The sequence below is a fragment of the Cnephaeus nilssonii genome, assembly GCF_951640355.1.
Source record: "Cnephaeus nilssonii genome assembly, chromosome: 2".
Classification (NCBI taxonomy): Eukaryota; Metazoa; Chordata; class Mammalia; order Chiroptera; family Vespertilionidae; genus Cnephaeus; species Cnephaeus nilssonii.
Window position 1 is genome coordinate 102,996,390 of NC_137073.1, and position 3,447 is coordinate 102,999,836.

A 3,447-nucleotide genomic window follows, 5' to 3' on the forward strand; every position below is an offset into this window, starting at 1 on the left:
TTATCAGGAGACTAGTCATTGGATTTAGGCCCAGCTGGTAATCCAGAATGATCTCATCTCAAAATCCTTAACTTCATTATGTTTACAAGACTATCCAAATAAGGTTACCTTTGCAGATCCACAGGAGGTTAGGACTTGGAAATACCTTTGTTAAGTGTCATTGTACAATGTATTACAGGGACTGTTACCTAAAACCTATTGAGAAATAGTATATAGCTTTATAAATGTGGAATTGTAAGAGAAAATAAGAAAGTAAATCCAGAGTGACTAATTTCTATGGGTAACATTTTAAGTTTTATAAATTCTCTAACTTGGATTTTAGGTAGATAATATAATCTTCTACATGAACAGAAAAGCTTATTCTTAGAAGAAAGAAAGTTAAATCTCTGAACAAAGTTGAACCATGATAGGTAATTGGAATTTATAAACCTCTCTTTCTTCTCCTTACAAAGTTACAACATGAAAAATAAGAAAATATTAAGAAAAAACTACAATTTAAAAATATAAGATATTTTCTACCTTCATTTCAATTTTTAAAAATTTTTGTCATTTATTGGGTCCAAAAATTCTAACTTGTTGTCACGGTGATTCTATATTATTACTTGTCTCCCTACCCCTGATTTTTAGCACATACATTTTTTAATCATCTTTATTTAGCAGAGTTTGCATGAGAATAAGCTAATTTCCAATTGTCTTAATAACTTTGCTTTGAGGTAATATATGTAACAGTGCTTTATAATGTAGAATAGTATGCAAATATAAAGTGAATTTCATTGGCCAAAGTAGGTCATGCGACAACATTGATTTTAAGTAGGTAGGGGAGTAACCAGGGCTCAGAAGGAGAAAGAGCCAGAGTACTTGTGAACAGCCCAAGCTTGGAATCTGAAGCTGATGTCAAAAGAAATGGTAATGTATTAACTACAGAATGTCCATAGATTTCTTGATGCAGGATGTGGATAAATCCTTGTATGTCTAATGAAAGGTAATTGGCTATTGACAAGCAAATTGTGTTTGCATCATTATCTCTGGAACTAACAAGAAAGAAGTAGTCTTCCTATCAGAATTTCTTAAGGAAGTGACAAAACTTCTACCAATTGTTCTTCTTTCTTAACTGATATATAGTTAGAGAATATAATTTCCAGAGCACTGGTAGTATTCTGGGTAGCTCCAATTATTTGTGGTGTCAAACTAATAGATCGATGGTGTGTGTGTGTGTGTGTGTGTGTGTGTGTGTGTGTGTGTGCATATATGTTGTGCTACTAATTAGCAAATATATTTGCATATGTTTGAGTTCCCCTCTTTCTGGGCACATGATAAGACTTCAACTCCCACTCCCTTGAAGTCAGGTGTGGCCATATGACTGACTTTGGACAGTGAACTGGTTGGAAGTACTGGATAGAGGCACTGAATTGCCTGCAAGACACTTAGTTCATTGATATCCTTTCTTCCATTGTGATAACCAACCAGGCATGCTCTGCACAGAGGCAGAAATCCACCATCCTGCATTTCTGACTGAGAAATAATGTGGAACACAGCCCCTAGCAGACCATGGTGTGCAAGCAGCACGAGAAAAATAAACCTGAGATTCGGTGGTGATGACAGATTATGAAAAAAGCCATAAATTCCTCCATCACTTTTGCAGTATGACTTGTTGCTCTTCTCATTAAGGGGGAGACTTTCTCTCTCCACCCCTGAAACTGGGCCGAACTTGTGACTTGCTTTGATCAAGAGTCTGAGGGGGAACTGAGACGTTCCCAGCAAAGGCCTCCAGGGGCCTCGCATCTCTGCTCAACACTCCTGCTGCTTTGAGTCCACTTTGTGGAGCCAGGGACCATAGGGAGAGACCACGTGCAGAGGAAGGCCTTGCTGACAGCCAGCATTCACCTCCAGGCATGAGAACAGGATGCTTTGGATTATTCAGCCCAGGTTGGGCCACTATATGACTGTACTGCGTGAGTGACCCCAAGCAAAACTCACAGAAGAACTGCCAGCTGAACCCAGTCCAAAACTGCTGACCGACAGAACTGTGAGTGAATGAAGTTTAGTTGTTTTGAGCCACTAAGTTTGTGTGGTTTGTATGTGGCAATGGCTAATACAAGCAGCATACTAGTACTAGTAAACTTGCTTATCCTGGTAAATACATATATGTGTGTGTGCGTGTGGTTGCATGTATGTGTTTTATATAAATCTGTGTATGTTATATATTATACATCTCCATGTGTATCAATGTGTTCATGTATAGTTATGAGTGTGTAATATTTACCTGTGTACATATTTTATTCCTGTTTCACAACAGGAATATGTTCTGAGAATTGCACTGTGACACAATTTTGTTGTTGTGTGGACATCATAGAGTGCACATACACAAACCTGCATGGTATATCCTGCTACACACCTAGGCTATATAGTATACCACCATCATATATGCAGTCTGTCATTGACCAAAGTGTCATAATAGTGCACATGACTGTACACACACACACACACACACACACACACACACACACACACACTGATATGTGTACATATCAAATTAATTTTCATCAGACTGGGTCAAGAATGTGATCCAGTTTTTATTTTATAAACAAAGAAATTCAGATGTTCACTGAAATTTTCCTCATTTCTCTCAGCATAATTTTGGCAGATGGCAAGATTAAAGCAGTCTTAAAAAATGGACTTGAGGAAATCATTCTCTAATAGCTGATTCTTCTATAGACAAATGATATTAAAACCAGATTGTGAATTTAGAAGATCGGTATCTTTGTTTTTCCCTCTTTGTCCTGATGCATTCCAGAATGTACTACGTAGCCCTTGCTGGATGTGACTGAGACCACCTTCAGGGTCAGGAAAGATAGCAACCATTCCCTTTTAGACTTTCGGATCACGTCACTCCTAACTGACACTGCTGTGATTAGTCAAACTGAATCATCTGAGCTACAGTACAGCGTGGAAATTCCTCGAGGCTTTGAATATAGAAAGTTTAGTATAAAAAGTTATAAAGACCTTTCTAAATTATTTCATCTGAAAAAGAGGGCTGCCTTACAAGCAGAAACCAGAGTTCAGGCTGATTAGTTTGTACAAGGATGAATAGGGTTGGTTAAAATGGAAAGGTTTTAATAAAAAAGGCAACTTGCATGAAAACTATGTATTAGTTTTCTATTGCTACCATAACATATGACCACAAATTAAGTGAATTAAAATTATACACATTTATTATCTTCTTATTACTTTGGAGGCCAAAAGTCCAGTGTGGGTCTCACTGGGCTACCATCCAGGTTCAGCAGGTTCCTTTCTGGAGGCCCTTGGAGAGAACCATTCCCGTCCTCACTCTGGCATGGCATAATTCAGTTCCTAGAGGGTGTAGGACTGAGGTCCCCATCTCCTTGATGGCAACCGCCCTTACGCCCTAGAAGCCTCTCTCAGATCCTTGCACACTGTCCATACCTC